This window comes from Equus asinus, chromosome 15 (assembly GCF_041296235.1).
Source record: "Equus asinus isolate D_3611 breed Donkey chromosome 15, EquAss-T2T_v2, whole genome shotgun sequence".
Classification (NCBI taxonomy): domain Eukaryota; kingdom Metazoa; phylum Chordata; class Mammalia; order Perissodactyla; family Equidae; genus Equus; species Equus asinus.
The window spans coordinates 2609826-2632106 of NC_091804.1; the positions used below are offsets into that span (position 1 = coordinate 2609826).

At 48.9% G+C, this 22281-nt stretch overlaps 2 long non-coding RNA genes across 3 annotated transcripts; one reads left to right on the forward strand and one right to left on the reverse strand.

The window, feature by feature from the left end:
• Positions 1 to 13419: 13419 nt before the first annotated feature.
• LOC106841800 (uncharacterized) lies at positions 13420 to 16862 on the reverse strand. Its single transcript, XR_011494519.1, has 2 exons — positions 16549 to 16862; positions 13420 to 13774 (listed from the first exon to the last, which is right to left on the reverse strand). It is a non-coding gene; the product is annotated as an uncharacterized lncRNA (long non-coding RNA).
• Positions 16863 to 17060: 198 nt separating this feature from the next.
• On the forward strand, positions 17061 to 21533 carry LOC139040294 (uncharacterized). 2 transcript variants are annotated; one of them, XR_011494520.1, is made up of 2 exons: positions 17061 to 17286; positions 18611 to 21533. It is a non-coding gene; the product is annotated as an uncharacterized lncRNA (long non-coding RNA). The 2 variants fall into 2 exon arrangements; XR_011494521.1 differs by having other exon boundaries at positions 17161 to 17286; positions 18615 to 21533.
• The last annotated feature ends 748 nt before the right edge of the window (positions 21534 to 22281 follow it).

The window sequence follows — 22281 nt, forward strand, 5'->3', positions numbered from 1 at the left end:
TTGTGACAATGCTGCGATAAACATGAGAGTGCAGATCCCTCTTCCAGATTCTGTTTTCCTTTCTTTTGGATATACACGTACCCAGAAGTGGGATTGCTGGATCGTATGGAGGTTCTAGTTTTCCTTTTTTGAGAGACCTCCATATTGTTTGCCGCAGTTGCTGCACCAATTTACATTCCCACCAACAGTGAGCAAAGGCCCCCTTTTCTCCACGTCCTCGCCAGCACTCGCTATTTCTTATCTTTTTGACGACAGCCATTTTAAGAGGTGTGAGGTGACAGCTCATTGTGGTGGTGATTCACATTTCCCCAATGATTAGTGACGTTGAACATCTTTTCATGTGCCTGTTGGTCATCTGTGTATCTTCTGTGGAAAAATGTCCTTTTAGATCATCTGCCATTTTTTAATCAGGTTATTTGTTTTTTTGTTGTTGAGATGTATGAGTTCTTTATATATTTTGGCTATTAAGCCCTTATCAGATATATGTTTTGCCAATATCTTCTCCTAGTTGTTAGGTGGTCTTTTCGTTTTGTTGATGGTTTCCTTTGCTGCGCAGAAGTTTTTAGTTTGACATAGTCCCATTTGTTTATCTTTTCTTTTGTTTCCCTTTCCTGAGGAGACATATTCAAAAAGATACTGCTAAGACCTGTACACTGAAAACTATAAAACATTGCTGAAAGAAATAGAAGAAGACACAAAGAAATGGGAAGATAGGGCCGGCCAGGTGGCCCAGTGGTTAAGTTCGCACTTTCCGCTTCTCGGCAGCCCGGGGTTCACAGGTTGGGATCCTGGGTGCGGGCATGGCACTGCTTGACAAAAGCCATGCTGTGGTAGGTGTCCCGTGTATAAAGCAGAGGAAGATGGGCATGGATGTTAGCTCAGGGCCAGTCTTCCTCAGCAAAAAAGAGGAGGATTGGTAGTAGTTAGCTCAGGGCTAATCTTCCTCAAAAAAACACAAAACAAAAACAAGAAATGGGAAGATATTCCACGTTCATGGATTGGAGGAATTAACATGGTTAAAATGTCCATACTATCTAAAACAATCTACAGATTCAATGCAATCCCTATCGAACTCCCAGTCGTGTTTTTCATGGAAATAGAACAAAGAATCCTAAAATTTATATGGAACAACAAGAGACCCTGAATAGTCAAAGCAATCCTGAGAAAAATGAACAAAGCCGGAGGCATTATATATTTCAAAGTATACTACAAAGCTGTAGTAACCAAAACAGCATGGTACTGGCACAAAAACAGACATACAGATCAATGGAACAGAATCGAGAGCCCAGAAATAAACCCACACATCTAGGGACAGTTAATCTTCGACAAGGGAGCCAAAAACATACAATGGAGAAAGGAAAGTCTCTTCAATAAATGGTGTTGGGAAAACTGGACAGCCACTGGCAAAAGAATGAAAGCAGATCATTATCTTACACGATTCATCTTAAATGCTGAGGGATCTTGCAGATTTCAGCCTGACGCCCATCATCACAACGGAATGCAGGCTGGGGTGGGGGTGGGGGCCCTGTTTCCTTCTCTTGGTGCTGCAATGGAATAAAAGAGGCCTCTTGCTAACGTCCTGACTGCTTCCATAGGAAAAGGGCTATTTTAACCCCTTCAACATGCAAAATGGTTTGCCTGTTTCCTGTCGGAGTCTAATAGTGCCTGGGGCAGCAACAGGTAAAATTCTACCCATGTTATTTATTTATATCCCATCCCTTTTTTTTAAAGATTGGCCCTGAGCTAACATCTGTTGCCAATCTTCTTTTTTCATTTCTTCTCTCCAAAGCCCCCGAGTACATCGTTGTATATTCTAGTTGTGAGTGCCTCTGGTTGTGGCATGTGGGACGCCACCTCAGCATGGCCTGACGAGCGGTGCCACGTCTGCGCCCAGGATCCGAACTGGCGAAACCCTGGGCTGCTGCAGCAGAGCGCAAAACTTAACCACTTGGCCACAGGACTGGCCCCTGTATCCCATCACTTTAAAGAAAAAAGACACACAACTTCTAGGAGGTAGTTATGTTTATCACTGTGTTTCTTTGGGTCATCCATGGAAATTTTAATAAAATTCTAATTTTAATATAACTTTTGAGCTTATCACAATAAGGCATTTTCTATCTATGGGCAAATGATTTTTCTTTTGTTGGTTCTGGGTTGGGATGCCACCTCTAGATGCCCTCAGAGGGATCCTGGCAAGTGTGCCAGGACCAGTGAAGTCTCCTCCCACCCGCGTCCACCCCAGTCCGCAAAGCCTAAGCTCCAGGAGGAATCCTGTCTCCCCGCTGACCCAGAAGGAGGAATCCCTGACGCTGCCCAAGGCCCAGAGTTAGACTCTAAGGACACGCCCCTTTCCCTTTCCTTCCAGACAGTCATTTAGCCTTCACTGAATATTGTTTATATATGTCCCAAATGCTTACATTTTATTCCTCATTGAAAACAAAAATTGTTCCAGCCATTTTACTTGAGATACGTGATTAATGCTTATTAACCAAGACGCGTGTCCAAAAGCTAAATTCTAAAGCCTTTAGTCACAGCTCACAAGGTGCTGTGCTCAGGAAGGCTGGTCATCGGGCTCCCCCTCCCTAGGAAGGCTGTGTCCCGGGGAGGCATGGACGTCAGGGTCGTGTCTGTGACACAAGAGCCTGTGCTTTTGACTAACAGCTGCTGTTTCTAGCCAGTCTTAGCTAAGTGACCTCAGATCTTACGCTAGTCTGAACAGCAGCCCAGCTGACTGCAACACGCTGCCTCTGCCCACTTGGGTGGGAGACCTACGTCACAGGCTGACACACGGTGACCACAGCAGAAAAGAACAGCATGTCCCCCGATGCAAGTGCTTCCTGTAAAGAGAGTCGCTGGTTTGGTGGCATTTGGCACATAACGAGATGTTTTCCAAGGATAAAACCCTGGTCAGTTTCCTCAAGAATATAACAAAACTGTAATAGAATTTTTAGGTAGCTAAGATGAGAAATTGTCTTTTCCTAGTGTTTTTACAATTCCTCAGAACAAGTGGCCCCATGATAATATCGTTGGCTCCTGCTGTTTACACAGCTCTCATCTCTTTTAGTGGGAACTGGGGTTTGTTTTCAGACTCGAGACACTGAGAGGAAAATTGTCCAAAGATGGCTTTCTAGTATTGATGCTCTTGTGTTGTCCCCTCCCATGGCGAATCTGGACTGGCCTCATGACCGAGAGAATGCAGCTGAAGTGACTGTCACTTCTGGGCCTAAGCCTGTGGAAGGCCTGGTGGCTTCCTTGTTTGTGCTTTGGGAGTCCTGAGCTGCCATGAAGTTTGGCACATGCAGTGCCAATCCCGACACTACACCGAGTCCTGGCTGAGGCAGCCTGCTGGCCATTCCCCACGGCGCGAGCACCATCTTGGATGTTCCACCCCCGGTGAGCCCCTGATGATGCAGCCACAGCCAGCAACATGCTCAGCGAAAGAGCCACAAGGACAGCCAACCCACACTTGTAAGAAGTAACAATTACTGTTGTTTTAAGCTCTAAATTTGGGAGTGGTCTACTTTGCAGAAGAGATAACTGAGACAGTTGTAGGTAAAACAGACAGGCCTTGGGCCATAACTCAACCTTAGTCCCCTGCAGGAGTGCAAGGAGGCTCACTAAGCTGCCTGTCCACACTGGCTCAGACCACATGGCTTCCTCCTACCGCAAGGCAAGAGTAAGTTCCCGGATTAAAGGAAGGCAAGGTCAGGCCAGCAGGGGTCTGGGCAGAGAGCTCTTGTGCTGAAACTGATGTACGCCTCACAGTGGCTGTGTCCCCAGTCCAGGCTGAATGACGGGCAGCAGGATTCCAGCAGGCGCAAAGACAGAGACCTTGGTTTTCCTGAGTCAAGGAGCTTTGGGTAGAGTTCTCCAGGGGCCCAGCATCCCCAGCTGAGGCTACTCTCCTGGGAGGACCTCACAGCTCTGGGAGGGACCTCCCCATGCCCAGTGCTTAAAAAGCAGGGGACCTATTCTCTAAGGGTTTTCAGTAGCCACCGCAGAGGGCAAGGCCAGGTGTGGGGTACCAGTGGGTGTGTGTGTGGGAGGGGATCTTCTCTTGGTCCACGTCATTCTGGTTAAAGACCAACCTTTGAGTTGTAAGAATGGAATCAAGAGCAGGTTCCTTTTCCTCTAATTGAGTGGGCCTTTAACAGAAGAGCAAAGGTGAGCTTCAGGGCTGTTCTGTCCTCCCCGAATGGCAGGAGGACAGGGCTCAGCTCTCAACACCTCCGCGAGGGATGTCTCATACTCACAGAGAAGGAGGGGGCTTCACCCTCCTCATCTTGGAGGTACTGGACCTGCTTCCTTCTGGAGTTGCCTGTGGAGAGGGTCAGGGTCTTGCTGCCCACTGACTGGCTGGGCATTGGTAAGTCACACTCAGTGGCAGGAGAGCAGTAGGCACCGTCATCATCCATCCCAGGGGCATTGTGGACCCCGTGCTGCTCACCTTTGGTATGTGAGCCTGAAGGTGGCTGCTGGTTATTGGCAACTCATACTAGTCCCCTGTGCACAGATTCCTGGCCTTGGGGATGGGGTGGAGTCTTGCATCCTCTGTGTGGTCAGCCTAATGGGGCAGCAGGTGTCCCTGCCTGCTCATGGGTCACAAATGTGGCTCTGGGCCAAACAAATCCTCTCAGGCCCGAACCTCACTGGAGATGCATTTTAGGGGCCAGCTCATGCTCAAGGCCTTCCCCTGTGGTTGGGCCCTCTCTCTGCCCCTCGAGATCTGTCACAGCGCCTTTTAAGTCTTTATCCTCTTGGTTGTATATCTTCATAGTTCCTGGAGGGCAGGGCTCCACGTACCTCGCACAGCCCCTGGTGTACTAGATTCAGCTGAATTTTCGAAGGTCCAGCAAAAGGGCTGTGCCTCGTCTCAGGAGCCAGCTCTAGGAGACTGGAGGAGAAGCTTAGAGCTGGATGTTGAGAAGGATTCTGAGGGGCAGAGTTAGCACTGCGTGCTGGGGGTGTAAGGGGTGCATGACAATGGGGTCAGGCCTTGGAAAATTCCTACTCCAGCCATCTTTACCATCTAGGCTAATGCCGGATGCTCTGGTTTCTTCCTTCTATTTCTCCCTGCAGATTTTGTAGTCTTTGAGCAGGACCACTGCAGATTAAGCAAAGTGCCACAGAAAATCACTGTGGAAAGTGACCACCTCTCTCTAGGACACATAAAACATGAAGAGCAGCACAGGCAGACGGGATGATGCATCGTGAGTCTGGCCAGTGCTCTCAGGTGAAAATCGTGTGTGGACACCAGGCCTGTCCTGGCTGTACATTTAGGGCATGGGTTCCGAGAACTTGGCAGCGCCCAGGAGGGTGACCTGAAGGTTAGAAACAAAGATTTTACCTTGTCTAACAAGGGTAGTGAGTCAACTTCCAGCTAGGCCAAATAAACTCCTGAGATGTCAAGGTTAGACCCAGTGCCCTCCGCCTGCCGGGGAGGATGCAAGTCTTGAGAGAGCTTGGTCCTGGGCCCTGAGCAAGTTAGAACTTGTGCAGCCGGTGGGTCCTGTCTTTGAGGGTCTGCAGCCCAGGTGGACTTGGCTCTGCCTAAAGTTTCCTGCAAGGGGTCTGTTTCCTAGAGCACTTCACTTGTCAGACAGAGTTCAAGCCAAGTCACTATTTGGTCATTCACTCATTTAGCCAACATTTACTGAGAAAGGACTGGAGAGAAGGGAGTCTGGGAGGTGATCCTGGGAGCAGGTGAGGGGCAAGAAGTCATGTGGGGAACATGGCAGGAAGGCTGGGTTTTCAGAGACCCCCAGAAGCAGGCAGACTGCCTCCTGGACTGTCCCTCTCAAAGACATGCCTGTAGCCGCTAGCTGCTAACGTGGGGGGCCTACCCCAACATACTCCCCAGCGTGGCGCCTGCACTGGCTGAGTAGGAGTTATGCTTGGGAAGGGCACACTCAGGGAGCACAGATGAGCCACCCCAGTTGGATGGTGGCCATCTCTGTCCCAGGTCCCTGTGGTAGCCATTGGATGCCATAGTAAGATCTCGCCCTCCACCGCATACCACCATCCCGCTCTGAGCCTTTGAAGGACACAGTCACGGACATGCAGAACCACAGGTGGAAGCTGGGGAGCAGGTCACTGTTGAGGCAAAAGCACTCACTGCCCTTGCGGTGACCCAGGAAAGAGGAAGTCGGCCAGCGGCAGGACCACTGATCTGGTCTCTTAGCTCTGCCCAGACCTCGTGGCGGGTCCTGGACCCCGGGCAGAGCGCGGTCCTCTTCCGGCGGTGGTTTCCTGGCTGCGTTGTTTGCTCTGTAAGAGGTCCGTCAAGGAGGTGCAAGGAGAGTGAGAGCCACAGCCACAGTTAAGCTGACGTGCGTACAACAGGGAGGGGCTCGTCCCGCAGAGCCGCAGAGAGTAAAGCCAGGGACACGGGTGGGGTGTGTGTGAGAGAGAGTGACAGTGTGATACATGAATGATACGTATGTGAGCGAGATATGTGTGAGGGTGAGGGGGTGTGTGTGAGAGAGACGGTGCGTGGGTGTGCAGGTGTGTGAGAGAGTGTGTGAGTGACAGCGTGTGGGTGGTTTTGTTTTCTGGGACTCTGCCTTTTCCCCGAAGACTCTGAGAGTGGGGTAGAAGTAAAGGAAAACATGAAAGAGTCTGTTGGAAGACCACTGGTCTTCAAGGTGCCCTACTGGAACCCGCTGCATCAGCATCTTTTGGGAAATGCAGATCCTTGGGCCCAACCCAAACCGGCCAGACCAGACACTCTCGGGGCGGGGCCCAACCGTGTGTGCTTTGACAAGCCCTGCAGGGGACTCACCTTCAGGTGTGAGAACCACTTCTCTAACTAGAAGGAAAAGGTCTTGCTAACAGATACAACTGTCAAAATTGCCACGGCTTTCCACATGTGGGAGTGAGCACCCGTCTCCAGAAGCATTCAAGAGAAGGCTGAGCAACCCATCAGTGAGATGTGTTGCAAAGGAAATTACCACATCAGGTAAGGAGTTCGAGGGAAGTCACTTATTTGGCTTCTCACTCATTTAGCAAACGTGTCACGAACAGTGTGATGAGGCAACATTCAGGGTGACAGGGGTCAGGAATGGAAGCACAATGTGAGCTCCCCGTCCCACTGACATGGCACGCTGTCACAGGTCTGCGGAGTCCCGCAGCCTCCTCCTCAGGCTGTCCACCTAGCACTGCCCTTTGTTTTGACAACCAAACACTGAGTGGCCTCGATGACTTACTGCCCTTACAACAGACTCCCGTCCTGAGGTTTCCCCAGCGGACCCACCTCAGAGGGGAGGGTGAAGCTGAGGAGCCCTGGCTGTGCAGACCACACATGGAGCCCCAGCGAGAGGACTGTGGCAACTTCCGGTCTTGCACATGATGCCACTTTCTTGGTCCTTATGAGTCACCCCTTGTCACCCTTGTCACATTAGTCACTCACTGGAGTCAGAATCCAGCAAAGAAGTTCTGAGGCCTGGGTGGGGGATGAGGCTGAACATCTCATCATGGAGTTAGTTCTGGGGGACAATCTCTCAGACAAATGAGTGTTCTAGAGGACTGAAGCTTAGCACTTCAAACAAGTAACAAAGCCTAGGCTTGTTTCCAAGTTATTTTCAAAAAAGACGTTGCATAAGCGATACACATTTGTCAGAAGAAAATTAGCAATACAATGAGCAAAACCAAGACAAAATAAATAAATTCCCCTAAAGTCCACCACCTAGAAACAAATTGCTATCACCGGGTTGACACGGCTCCTTTCTGGCGCTTTGCTGGGCGTTTCTGCGAGTACAGGCGTGACCGTGCGTGTCGGTGCCTCAGTGGACTCATGCTGGGAAACTTGACTACCTCAAGCTTTTCCGTGGAAAACACATTATGAACGTCTTCCATGTCAACGAATTTACGTCATCAATTCCACTCCACTGGCATGGATGTAAATTTTTCTCAGGCTGTAACCACTTTTAAAGAAATCTTTCTAAAATGCATCACACCACACTCTCCTGCCTGCTTCCCTTCTATTTCCTGATCATAGTGGGACAGTGACAGAAGCTTTCTCTGGGGTCGCAGGCTCACCGTGAGCCAATGAGCCCAGGTAGTTTCAGGGAGGAGGCAGTGTGCCAGAGAAAATGCGACCGCAGACCGGGAACAGAATGCGTCACCCCAAAACACACCTCTTTGGCATAAGAATTATTTTAGGCCGATTATTTTTAAGAAAGCGCAGACACAGGGAAAAGCTCTGAAAATCTAGTAGAAGTCACCCATTTGTAAGGAAAATTTACATTTATAAGAGAAATCTCCGTTTGTAAGCGTTCCAGGAAGGAGAGGATGACCAAATCTCTAGAAAAGCTTATCAACAGATAAGGCAATGACTTTCATCTACATGACGACCTTTACCTGGTTTACTGTGCTGAGCTAGTCCTAACAACAGGATGCTGAGCCTACACTTCAGGGGTAGCGAGCCAGTCAGCAGTCTGCACAGAAGAGAAAGTTTTGATCTACCTGTCGAAACTCATCCTGCCAGTGCTTCTGCATTCCAGCCTGCCCTCCCTGATCCCTTAAACCCTACGCCATATCCTGGATCGGGGAGACAGAGTTGAGAGCCTGGCCTCCCGTCTCCTTACCAATCGATTGCATAATAAACTTTCTTCCCTCAAAGACCGATGTACACAGTATTGGCTTCTGTGCCCAGGAGTGGAGAGAGCGCTTGCTCAGTACTGAAAGGAGCTCCAGATGAGAAATCAGTGTCCTGGTCTAACCACAGGTTAGCTCTGGCCCGTGGGTGCGTTATCTACCCCTGGGCCTTGTTTTCCCAATTTTGGAAGAGGGAGGGCTTCCCCCAGGATGCCTCAATGCTTCCTGCCCCAAACAGGCCTGCATCTGCTTCCAAGATCTTCTTTCTCTTCCCTGCAAACTGAGCAGTCCTTGACGAGTGAGCAGAGACTCCTCACCGTCTCAGTCCTGGCCGACCCTCTTCTTGGTTCTCAGCTCCTGGGAGATGGGAAGGATTTTACCTAAAGCAGAATGGATTGTGGAAGGGAACTCCGTTTCCCCGTCACAAAATGGGCCCAAAGAGACCTGCTCCATCTGGTCATATGCAGTACCTTCAGGCTTACTGCAGCAGGACGGTTCCCGGACATGGTCCTTTGCTGTGAGGGCACGCAGGCCTCTGCAGGACTGGCCCACCCCAGCAGCTGTCCTTTGGAGAGGAAAGAGTCCACGGATTGGGAGCTGACACAGCCTCAGAATTGACCCCAGGTGTTACTTACGGTGCTGGCACAGAGCTGCTGGCCTCCATGTCTCCTGGGGTGTATTCTAAGGATGATACTGGCTCAACAGGAGGCTGACAGAAGGGACGCCATATTGTAGAAAAGAAACCATACTGTAACTTTGAATGGACTCTGATTAACTAATGCAGAAATGCTCTGTGGATTTTAAGGCCCCTCCCAGCTGCTCTAAGTTGATTAACTTTATTCTTTTGAGTTCCTTAGGAATGTGATGACCCCAGGCAGAGAGTCTTTGCTGGTAGCCATCATCAATGACAACTGAAATCTCTGGTGTGGTGACTAGGGCTAGTCCTTATAATTAAACTGGGGATCAAGTGTATTTCTAAAACAATCTCCAAACGGTCTGTGTCAGTGACTTGTCACCTCCCTCTGCAGAGTCATAGTGGCAAAACACAAGTGACTCTGCTCCATTTGATGGTCCCTCTACCCCGACCCCATTCATCTGGAAGTAGCCAGACAAACAACGATGACCCTGCTGCCCTTACCAGCATGTGATCACGCTGGGTTACCGCTGCCAGTGGGGGGAGTTGTGGGCGCCATTCATGTAAACAGTAATCTTTACTATACATATTAAAGATTTTGTTCTTATTATCTGTAAACTAAATCAGAGTATAGAGCATTGCTCCAGTCTCTGATGCATATCCAGTAAAACAAAAGATTATCAAGAACTAAGAGGAGATGTCTGCCCCCACCCAGAGAGCAGCCCGTACATAACTGGCCTGTAGTCTTTGTTCTGTAAGATGGTTCTTTTGGACGTTAGTCGACCATCTTCCCCCTTGCTAGCAGGCTGTAATAAAACCCTTTCTCTCCTACCATCTTCCCTTTCAACTATTGGCATGTCTGGTGGAGAGCAGATGGCCTGCCTTGGGCAGTAACAAGGATGCAGATTCCTGGTCCCCAGACCAACTCCTCTGCACTGGAACCTGTGTGAGTGGAGCCCCATTATCGTGCTTGTACACCAGCACTCCTAAAGCTTGCCAAAGGGAAGGAAAGGGAGTTCAGCTCATTGCTCCACTCCTAAAAGGTTATTTCTCCTAGGGTTTGGGATAACTTTGCACTGGGAAGTGCCTTTAATTGTTGGTTGCTGGCTGGATGCTTGGCTTGGAGTGATCGGGGATGATGAGAGGGAGAAGAGGGATGGTAACTGATATTTTTCTCTCAACATCCATATAAATTCTTCTATGTTTCTCTCTGGCCTTTGCAGTTCTGCACAGTGAATTTGTCTCCTTGATTTTCTTTTCAGAATGCCCTTCTTACCCAGATACTCACTGATTCCAAAGCCCATCCTGCCCCGGCCCAGACTAGTCCCAAGTCCTGAACATCGGAAGTGGTCCATGCCCTGATACCTGCCCCTTCCTGAGGACAGGAGAGCGCATGCAGAGAAAAGACAAGAACGTGGCCGTAACTGTGTGGGATGCCCTTAAATTGATTGCTTGACTACTAGGAGCAGATGTTACCCGGGTCCTGGGAGGAAGATTTTGCAAATCTGTGTGGTCTGAAAGGACAAGTTCATCTAGATTATGTTGGATTTATCTTGGCTCTGCCCAGAGGCGATTTGGCTCTGATAAGGAGACCTCTCGCTGAGTCGTTTGGCTTCTGGGAAGTGGAGGAATTGTTGAGATCGACCTGATCCTCCAAGAGAAAGAGCCACATCTTATATGGCTCTATTATTTCCTTGAGATCTTGGATGAGTGCTTTCATTTGTCCAATAATGTTTATTTACTAAGCATCTGTTAGACACCTGATAGATGCCAGAGGCTGTAGGAGGTGGTCACATACTGGAAGGAGTAAGCGATTGGCTCGTTATGGATGACCTTTTCATTCTTCACAGAATTGATGATATGATTCAAATTATTCAAATGAAATGCAATCAGTTTATATCTGTCATGTTAATACATTATTGAATGGACAAAATGATAGTTATTCATTACTCACTCAAGCTCTGTTTTCCCTAAGTCTATTTTTCATTTAGATCAAGCGTTCCCAACATTATAAAAGCTATTTTTGTGGAAAACTTTCACGAACAAATTGCGCATTTCTACTTTCTTAAACAAGATGTTCTTACTCAGATTTTAACTTAATTTTGCTTATTTTACCAGTATAAAACTGTGCGGGGAGGCCGGCCCTGTGGCTTAGCGGTTAACTTTGCAGGCTCCGCTTGGGTGGCCTGGAGTTTTGCCTGTTTGGATCCTGGGCACAGACCTAGGACTGCTCATCAAGCCATGCTGAGGGGGTGTCCCACATGGCAGAGCTGGAAGGAGCTACAACTAGAATACACAACTATGTGCTAGGGGGCTTTGGGGAGGAAAAAAAAAGATTGGAAACAGATGTTAGCTCAGGGCCAATCTTAATAAATAAATAAATAAGTGAGTAAATAAATAAATACATAAATAAAACCGTGATGAGTCAAATGAACCACATAGCTCTCGCACCCCCAGTGACTGTGCCAGGCCAGGATCGGGGCACTGTCTGTCTTTGTACTGATCCAGTGTTCCCATTGGTGCCCATTTGTTGGTGGTTACCTGGCCCTCGAGCACGTGCTCTGCTTACTAGCCCTCTTCCTCAGTGCGACATCCTCGCACTCGCTCTATCTTTCCTTTACCTTCAACCCTGTTGCTGTCATCTTTCATTTGTCCTCTTGCAGGATCCTCAAGAGCCCTCCCAGCCTCCAGCATCCTCCACCTGCAACACCCCCTGCCCCGGTCCAGCCCATAGGGTACCCACTAATGAATGGGGGGTTATTGACATGGCAGCCCTGGAAGTTCAGGGGAATCTGGGTTGTCTGAGCAACATTTTTCTGCCTGTAGGGAGCTGCAGCCCCTACCTGGGGCTGGCTGGCTTCCTGGGCCGCACTGAGAGAACGTTTGGGGGTCCCGTTACAGCAGCATCCACCTCAGAGAGTTGGGGAAAGGCTGTGTGGCAGTTAGCTGTTCTGGGGCAGTGATTTTAGCATGCTGAGGTCTCCTTGGAGCCTTTGCGAGCCTAGGGTACGTGCTGGATCTCCAAGCCCAGAGAGCGTATTTTCCAAAATTTCCTGGGACGAGGAACCTTTTGTATTCCCCAGAGCATCTCAAAGGACTTTTGCTCTGTGGAGCACACTTTGGTAAACACAGTTTTGAAGAAAGAGAAATGATATGGTGGGTGCGTTACTGGGTTCCTGAGCACGTCTCATGTTTGGGCCTGAGGCCAGTGCTGCCTGCTTGTGGTCCAGCCCGCCCACCGTTCACGCTGGAACTGGGTATCTGAGCTTTGGGTAACCCAGGTAGACGCCTTGAATTTGGGAAGGCACAAGCTCTACTCCCTCCTGCAGCCCTGCAGGGGCAGTCTGTGCCCAGAGTGAGCAGCCCTGACCTCCGAGGCCCTTACATACGGGAAATGGAGTCTGACAGGCCTGGAGAGAGAGCTCTGTCTTCAGAATGGCTCATCTGCCTGTTCCGCGGCAGGTCTCTCTGCAAGATAGAGCGGCCTGTCCAGGGGCTTACATTTACTCAGGGCTGAGCTGCCAGGTGTCTCAAGGTTAGTTCCCACAAAACCACACCAGAACAGGCAGGGCTTCCTCAGGAAAGGAGTCTGGAAATCTGATGGACCTTATGTGAGAAAGCGTGAGAGACGAATTTGCCAAAAGTATGACGTGAACCTGCCAAGTCAAATCTCGCTTCATTTATTCTTCCACCAGCCCTGCAAATGGCCAGCTCCGTGCCCGGGGAGAAGGGCGGTGGGTATGATTCAGACCTGAGTGGGGCTGACGCCAGGTTAGGAGGGCGTCTTAAAGATGTACACACACGAACACACATATACATATATGCATACACGTATACACACGCACATAGACACATAAGCTCATTTACACACATACACACGTACACATGCCAAGATGCACACATATACACATACAAATACACACAGATTATATACTATATTCCCTTCTTTTTCCTCTCTTCCTTCCCTCCTTCCTTCTCTTCCTTGAAAATGGAATTTCCCCAGTATCACTAGCCTCTAAGAAGCCAAGGGCTCTCAGATTTTTCTTATTGTCCACGTGACCTTCAGTTTGGCTAGAATCATTCCTGTTCCCCCTGAATCATGTACTTTCTATAAACATGTACAATTTTGTACAACATCAAAACTTGGTTTTGCAACTCATGAAAGAAAAGATATTACACACACAAAGATATAAGTTTTCATTTTTTGGTTTATCAGGTAACAGAATCCCAAGGACAAATGAAACTTTCTGATGATGCAAAACACTTTTACTCCAAGGAAACTATTTTAAGGTTTTCCACAAAATGCCATGAATTCCTGGTGTTCCCTCCCTCAAGGGTCCCTTTGTCTGGACTTCTGTGTCCTTCCTAGGAAAACTAGCAGCCACACAGGCCCTAACACTAGCTGACAGCCTGTGTCATCACGCACTGGGTGATGAGCAAGCCGCATCGTCTGCTCCAACACAGTAGGAAGTCACCAGCTCTCAGCAGTGCCATGTGGTTGGAGGTCTTCCTGATTGTTCCACACGGAGATGACTCTTCTTCCTGCTTCGGGATTTTGTTTTATGAAAATCAAGAGTGTTAGCATTCAGAAAAAGAGCTTCCCTTTTAAATGATACATGCCCAAATAAAACATTCAAACAATGTGGAAAAGCACACACAAGAAAGTGAGGTATCAGACAGCCAGCATCCAGAGGGCGTTATCGCTTAACAGGCCACAGAAACTTGGGAACAGAAGGTCTCTGTTCCCTTCATAGTGGTCCCATTTTGTTGGCTCAGTCTGCTGTCAGAAATCAGCAAAAATCACCGCTGCACACAATGTTCAGCTGACGTGGACTTTGCCTCTTGTTCACGTGTAAGGCGCTGTACAGCTATCGCCCACCTGTCCAGCCAATATTTACTGTGCCCCATCTATGCCGAGTCAGGCTGGCTGTGGAGCCAGCACTTCCCAGAGCCTCTGACCCTCACCTGGAGCACCCCTAGTCTTGTTGCAGTGTCCTCGGGAAAGCCTTCTGCTGAACACCCTTCAGCCTGAGGCTGCTGGGCTGTCCTGACCAGGCCGGATGCTGCCAGGCCAGCCCGGAGCCTGTCCAGTGGCACTGATCTAGAGTGTTCCCTGGACTGGCGTCTGCTGACCTAGGACCCTTCCCTGGTGGGCTCCCTATGCCTAGTCCACTCTTTCTTTCTGAGCATCTCCTGTTTTAGGAAGCCAGATGTTACATAAGACCTGCTGTGAAGAAGCTGGAACTTAGTTCTTCCAGCAAGTTTTGTTACTCACTCTAAGATGTCACATCAGTCAAACCCGTTCTACGACCTCTGGACACCCAGAGCTCCAACGTCACCTCCTGGGGCTACTTTCCTGAGCTCCCTGCTCCAAACGTCAGCGCCATCCATCTGGAGCCCCTGCCTTTATGTATTCTTGTTCATAGCATTTACCTACTTGACTCCTTACCCACGTCTAATTGTGTGCTGGCTGTACCCTACTAGAAGGCCCCAGCCCTGTGCAAGGCGGGGGCGGGTGGTGAGGGAGGGGCCCGGTTTGTTCATCCTGCATCCCTCGCACGTCACAGTAGGCACTCGATCAACGTACTCTGAATGAATGAGTGCATGGATGAGTGCATCGTTCCAGACGGGCTCCTCCCTGTGACACTCTGCTTAGGCTGACCCAGAGCCCCTGAGACGCCCCGTGGAGAGGGAGGCCAGGGCTGCGCTGTTTCCTGTGCAATCTGACCCTGAGGACACCCCTCGGCTTTAGCTGACAACGTTAGGTCATTTGGCTCATGCCATAACGGCTCATGCCTCCCAGTCTAATGATTTTTTAAGTACGCTTTTGGATTTTCCTTTCAAATAAACTATCTCACCAGCTCCTGGTGACAAGTTGAACACCTCGGAGATCACAGCACTGAGTCCTGGGGGTCAAAAGAAATCATTCAAAGCTGAGAAAATCAAGTAGTATTAAAAGGACAGAAGCTAACCCAGAGAATTTTTTAAATAACATGATAAACTAAAATTGGGTAATGGAGGGAGGTAGAGAAAGTGGCGGTGCTTCGGGTGGAGTAATAAGTTCTGCCTAATCTGAGCTACGTTACCCCGCAGAGCAGTAGTGTTATGAGGGCAACGGCAAGATGAGCCAGAACCGAAATAATCAGCAGCAGCACATGCACCCAAGATGAAGAACACACAAACTATAAACCAGGCAGTAAAAGAGAAAACATGTAGAAAATAGGACAGAATTAAGACCAAGTAGCTCCAAAATTTGACAGGGCTGAACTGAGCATTTAAATATAAAACACAAACCCGCTAAAAGTTAAACCATGAAACATCTAGAAGGAAACATAGGAGTTAGAAAAAGGAGTAATTTTGGAGTGCAGATTAGAAGTGTGAGTAAACGTTAAGACACCATAAAACAAAAGATTAATATGCTGACCGTATACAGATAGATAGAAGAAATCTGTAGGTCAAAAAAGGAAAAGATGAATGAAATTTAAAAAGGAGGACCAAGCATGAAATATACTTGCACCACACATCAGAATCAAAGCAGATGGTGTCTTCACTTCCTGTTGCATTACTGCACATTAATGACGAAAAGACCAACCACTCCACAGCAGGACCGGCAGGGGAGGTAGAGACGGAAACAGAAATAACTGCCTCTCGTACACAGGGAAAGTCAAGAGAAATGTAATCAAAACTACACTGAGATGCTCCTTCCCCACATCGTAGTCAGGACACACTAGAAAGCGTGCAGATGTCTCGCTGCCCTAGAGATCCCTCTAGGTGCCCAACTCGCTCTCTTGACCTGGGGAGAATGCTGTGCATCTGTCTCAGCTGTCTGGCGCTGATTGCTTAAGAAGCTCAGAAACTAGATGGGCACACCGCAGCCTTGAGGGGATCCAGGTGAGGCTGGGCATGTCCTCAGCATCTGGATCTGTGGGGTGCAGGAAATATTCATCATGTGAGTTTTGCAAACCTGCTCTGACATTCTTCACATTGATTTTGCAAATCTGCCTGTCTGAACTCCTAAGGATTTTCTTTTTTGCAATTTATTATTATTAATATTTAGTTAGATCATAAAAAATGCAAGCAAATCTAATCAGTCCAACTCTGTCTGTGGCAGGTGATGATTTTTGGCTACTACAAAAAGAAATATGGATCCAGTTCGACCTCAGATGCAGGGTGAGGTGAGAATGCCTGAGCAGAGATGCTGGCGTGTGGACTGGGAGGTGTAATGAATGAGACAGAAGGCTGTTGTCCCTCAGCCCCCAGCAGCTGTCCTGCCAGGAGCTGCCCCCAGGGGACTCAGGGCCCACCACACAGCAACTTACCTGCTTACACCAAGTGCGCAGCGTCATGACAAAGGGAAACCTCTCCCAAAAGACAGAGCGGGGAAAGAATCGTCCAGCCTGTCTCGCCTTCCTGTAGAAGGAAGAACAGTGGGACAGCGTTTACACTTATCTGAACGTTGGTTCCTGGTGTTCAGGGCTCTCCACAGGTCTCAACCTCCCTGCCAGCCCCTCAGGCATTCCCTTCGTTCGTCCTCTATTCTCACTCCACATTGGGAATATCTCCTCTCCTTCTTCTAGAGACAGGCCCAGGCTCTGCACAGTGTCCTTCCCACTCCTGAAATATGCTCAGGCTTTCCTTGGAATCTTGGCAGGCCAAGGCCCAAGCACATCCTGCCCAACTTCCTGTGCGTAGGTTTGCACTGCTCCCTCTCTGCTGGCAGCTGACGTGCTGCCGGTTCCACCTGGGAATGGGATGGACGACTTCTGAGCAGGGTCAGCCCTCCCTGAGGTGCACTGTCAAATGTCGAGGGAGCCAGGGTGCCTCTCTTCTCAGGAAGATGCTCGTGCTTGCCCCGTGGCCCCTCGACAGCACCACATCCTGAGAGGAGAAAAGTGAAGGCTTAGCAGGCGAGATCACGCTGCCCACGATCTTGGCCCGGGTCCCTTCAGTGCTTCCTGGTTGTCTCCTCGTCAGCACAGATGGAGAAAATAACAAGACGACCAACAGGCTGAGCTGGACAGAGACCTTTCCTTTCAGCATCCTGTGAGCCAGCCAGAGTAAGTCAGGGTGCCGAGGGGGGTCGTTAGGACATCTTCCCTGTTCCGGTGGGCCCCAAGTGTAGGCGTCCCCAGCCCAGTGCCACTGAATTCCTTTATATTTTCCTCCAAGAGTTTTATAGTTTCAGGTCTTACATTTCAGTCTTTGATCCATTTTGAAATAATTTTCGTATGTGGTGTAAGTAAGGGTTCAACTTTATTCTTTTTCATGTGGCTATCCAGTTTTCCCAACTTCATTTGTTAAAAAGGCCATCCTTTCTCCATTGAATAGTCTTGGAACATTGTCAAAAATCATTTGACCATATATGTGAGGGTTTATTTCTGGGCCATCTATTCTATTCCATTTGTCTATATGTCTGTCTGTATGCTACTTTTGATTACTGTAGCTTTGTAGTAAATTTTGAAACTAGGAATTCTGAGACCTCCAACTTTGTTCTCCTTTTTCAGATTGTTTTAGCTATGCAGGAGTCCCATGATTCCACATGAAATTTAGGTTGGATTGTTCTATTTCTGCAAAAATTGCCCCTGGGGATTTAAATAGAGATTCATTGAATCTATAGATTGCTTTAAGTAGTAACAACATCTTTACAAAATTGTCTTCCAATCCATGAACACAGAATGTCTTTATATTTGTGTCTTCTTTAGGTTTTTTTTGGCAACATTTTGTAGTTTTCAGTGTTACCAAACCAGGTTCATTTTGTCTACCACACAAAATGCCAATCACCAAGACGACGAGTTTGCAGTAGAGAAAGGGATTATTCACAAGGCAGCCAAGCGAGGAGACAGGAGAACCAATCTCAAATCCGCCTCTCTGAAAATGGGGATCAGAGATGTTTATGGGACGAAAGGGCCAGGCAGTCTGAAGTGTGGAGACAGAGGATTGGAGGTGAGGAGAAGTGAGGTAATTGATGATCCACGCAAGTGTGGTCCAGCTTCATAGCTCCTCACAGGACATGTTCACAAAATGGCAGCGTTATCATGACCTGAGGGTGAAGTTTTAGGACCCCTGACGTCAAAGGGTCACCTATGGGGCATCCTCGCAGCCCCAGTTGGTGAATCAGTGGTCTTAACCAGCCTGAACTGGACAAGGAATTGACTCTCAGTTCTCGAAAAACTTAAGCACCCCACCTGTTACCGTGGTTATCCCGGTGCCAGAGATGTTATCTGCAGGGTCGGCCTTAGCATTGCCTTATCTAAATACTTTTTCAAACAGACAAATAACTGAATGTGGTTAACGCAAGGTGGCGCCTGGTCTCATCAGTGTATGTCTTTTGCCTCCTAGGTTAAGTTTATTCTAAGTATTTTATTTTATTTTTTTTTTGAGGAAGATTAGCCCTGAGCTAACATCTGCCACCAAGCCTCCTCTTTTTGCTGAGGAAGATTAGCCCTGAGCTAACATCTGCCACCAAGCCTCCTCTTTTTGCTGAGGAAGATTAGCCCTGAGCTAACATCTGCCACCAACCTTCCTCTTTTTGCTGAGGAAGACTGGCCCTGAGCTAACATCTGTGCTATCTTCCTCTACTGTATATGTGGGACGTCTGCCACAGCACGGCTTGACAAGTGGTGCACAGGTCTGCACCTGGGATCCGAACTGGCAAACTCCAGGCTGCTGAAGCAGAGTGCGCGAACCCTACTGCTACGCCACCAGGCCATACCAGTATTTTATTCTTTTTGATGCTATTGTGAATGGAATTATTATTTTAATTTCCTTTTTGGATCCTTCATTGTTAATGTATTCTGCATGGGCTTCCACCCTGATGGGCATGGAGAGCATGATCCAGCTGTGTCCATAAGATCTTAGAACACCTGTACAGCTGGAAGAGTCCTGGCCAGCCTTGGTTGACAAGGACTCAGACTTTTCCAGGAAATGGACTGGTGCCCAGAGAGGTCAACTGCTCACAGCGTCTGCCTAGTAACCAGATCCACAAGAGCCAAGCTTGGCTCCAGTCCTCTCTCCTGGCCCTGCCACACGCTCCCAGCATCTATTTCTTGCAACTAATGGTGCTGAAAACTTAATATCCACACCTGCTGATGCCTGTTGACATGCGAAGTGAATCTGCACCAGATCAGTGATGCTTGTAGAACACAAACACAATAAATGGATTCTGATGCTCCCTAAATGCCAGCCAATCTCTTTCAGACCTCAGCAGGAATACACTGAATTGATAAACAGACGTTAAATAAACCTCACCTGAAATCACAATGTGGCCCCTTAGAAAAGAGCCAAACCCCCTCCATCCACAATGATGATGTGGGTCAGGAACCAAACTGCACACAACCCTCATCCTGGGCTCTGAGGGTGACGCGTTTGCTGCCATGGAAAGTGTTTGGGCTCCTCGCTCCACCTGTATCCTCAGAGGCCTTATCTCCAGGGCAAAGGCAGCCTTTCTGGAGGTGGAGACCCACCATCTGTTATCAGTGCTCTCTTCTTCCCTGGCCTCTGAACTCTGCAGCCCCAAACGGAAGCCCTGAAAGCAGGCTGTGTGTGGTTGCAGCCTGGTGAGCCCCTGCCCTGAGGGTCCTTATCTGCAGCCACACTTCTGGAGCCAGGCCAGCGACCTTGCTCCACCGATGAACTTCCCCACTGACTTCTCAATTCCTGGAATTGTTCAGAAAATCCCATTGGAAATCCAAGGACGGCTGCGTCTCTCAGTGCTGCTGCTTGTGCACAGAGAAAGGAAGAGCTCTGGCCTGACTGTGGGGCTCTGGGGTCTGGGAATCCCACACTTTCAGGGGCTTGTGGGGAGGGGGCTTAGATTCTGTCTCCTTCTGCTGGTCGTGGTTCCTGGAATGTGGAAGCAAGCCTAGGTCCTATAGAAGCTTCTCAAGTTCTTGGCCCTCCACCCTCTAAAGGGAAACCTTTAGGATAAAAAACAATTCACCTCATTAGAAAGCACCCCTCTTTTAATATGAAACACAGAAATGAAGAAGACAGAAAGGAAGGATGAAAGAAATATGAAAAGGTAGCACCTTTCTGGCTCTCATTATGTGTTTGACACTGCGCAAAGGACTTGATCAACACAGACCTCATTTCGTTCTTATAATAACCTAGGAGACAACCATCACTGTCACTCCCATTTTACAGATGCGGAACTAAAGTGCGGGGCAGCTGCATATCCAGAACAGCCCCTTCAAGGCCCGTGTTCAAACATCGTTAAGAATTTCAAGATGGCGACAGTGGAGCATTAAACACAGCATGGGCCCTTCTGGGCGCGGGCCACGTGACTCGTCTCAGCGAGCAGAGGAGGCAGCCTCTGGAGGTAGGCCCGAGCTCTTAACCACCATGCATGTTGCAGGTTTCATTACAAATAGAACTTCTTTCCTTCTATTTTGCATTGGTCCCCTGCAAGCTGGGTCCTGCAATCCTTCAGTCATTCAACAAATAGTCACTGAGTTGGGACTAGTGGCACCAGAGAGCTGGTGTTAATAACTGAGGGGACCCTCCTGTTGGCATGGCCTCTTGGGTGACGCCTGCCATGTTTGAGTCTCCCCATTAGGGGACCAGGAGCTGGCCTCTCCTGCCTGAGCTCTGCCCCCTGCACTCCTTCCCCTGTGGGACGGTGTCCAGAGGCCTCCAGAGAGAAGTTGTCACACACATGGGCACTGTCTCAGAGCTGCCAGTGACTTAAGCCTTGAAAGAAAAGTTTCCTAATCCTCTTGGAAAATGGAGTAGGAAGCACTTTTGCTGGCAATTAAGTACTATCCTTTCCTAGGTGTATGTGGTAAGCGCTTAATAAATGCTGTCTCTTTTTTTTTTTAAGATTAGCACCTGAGCTCACATCTGTTGCCAGTCTTCTTTTTTTCCTTCTTCTCCCCAAAGCCCCCCAGTACATAGTTACACGTTCTAGCTGTGAGTGCCTCTGGTTGTGCTATATGGGACGCCTCAACATGACCTGATGAGCCATGCCACGTCCGCGCCCAGGATCCGAACCGGCAAAACCCTGGGCCGCCCAAGCGGAGTGCGCAAACCTAACCACTCGGCCTCTGGGCTGGCCCCATAAATGCTGTCTTTGAGGCAAGTGCGAATGGGGACGAGAGGGTGAGCTCTGACCTTAGCCCTGCATCCCTGGGTCTGAGATCTGGTTCACCAACGCCCTCCTCTGGGGACCGTACAGCCCCCTGAAGACTAAGTGGGTGGACTGCATCTCAGACGAGACTCAGGTGCGGGACACTCGTGCCGTGTGAGCTCTGTGCCAGTTCACTGGGACCACGTTCCAGGCAGAATAAATCCATGCTGAGGCCAACTTGATATCCAGGCTGTTTTTCTTGGGTGTAGGGAAAAGATAAGAACCAGGAAATTAAATAGTGCATGATCCACACAACCAGAAAACAAACAGTAATGGCGCTGACTATACAATGACAAGAGGTGGGGCCTTCCCAGACACAGGGAGGGGCCGTGGTGACGGGTCTGCGGCCGCCTCACAGGGCAGTCATCATTGGAAGCTTCTGTGAGCCTGAGAGGCCTGACCAGTCGCTTCACTCACTGGAGGGGCTACTTTCGGTCAGATTATCAGAAGGTTCTTGAGGCTCAGGTCAACTTAAGCTAGCGGATGCCATGTCAGTCTGACGAATATGACAGCTGCCCACCGGAGGAAACACGGGCAGTGCTTGTGTGGCTGAATCTTTCAATTATGGTTGAAATAAAGACTGGTTTGTGGAGAAATACGAAATTGGGCTATTCTCCAGGGCACTTTAGGAATGCTTAAAAGAGGTAACTGATGCCCCCAAAGCACAAACACTGGATGCTGGCTTCTCCATGCTTCTCAGGATGCCAAACATCTGGATTAAGACTCGATTAAGACTCTGGTTTAAGACACCAGAGCACTGGCAGACAGCTTCATTACCCACAGTGAGCCGTGTGCAGGTCACATGGGGCACTCAACAGTGACTGGTTGATGGAATTGACAGCATGACCTGTGAAGTCCAATGTTCCCCCAAGATGCATTTCTAGAGCACCAGTGTCCTACAGGACTTTAATAATTGTTACTCAGAGAA